Genomic DNA, 388 nt, shown 5'->3' with positions numbered 1-388 from the left:
AGAGAGAGAGGCAGAGAGAGGGAGAGAGCAAGGGAGAGGGAAAGAGAGGTAGGAGAGAAAGGAAAGAAAGGAGAGAGAATTTTTCCTATATATTTCCCCATTTTAATCATATAGTATTAAAATAACTACATGGGAAATAGAGAGATGGCCTAGTGGCCCAGTGGTTAAATGCACTGACTTCTCTTTCAGAAGATCTGGGTTTACTTCCCAGCACATACGTGGCAGCTGACAGCTATCTATGTAACTTCAGTCCGAGGCTACCTAATTCTCCTATTGACCTCAATAGGTACTGTGTGCACATGATACACATGGATAGATACAAACAAGCAAACACTCATAAATATAAAAATAAAATAAATATTAAAAACAAACCTTAAATTTAAAAAAA

The sequence above is a fragment of the Mus caroli genome, chromosome 6, assembly GCF_900094665.2.
Source record: "Mus caroli chromosome 6, CAROLI_EIJ_v1.1, whole genome shotgun sequence".
NCBI classification, from domain to species: domain Eukaryota; kingdom Metazoa; phylum Chordata; class Mammalia; order Rodentia; family Muridae; genus Mus; species Mus caroli.
The sequence above is the reverse complement of the archived record's forward strand: the minus strand, read 5'-3'. Positions refer to the sequence as shown.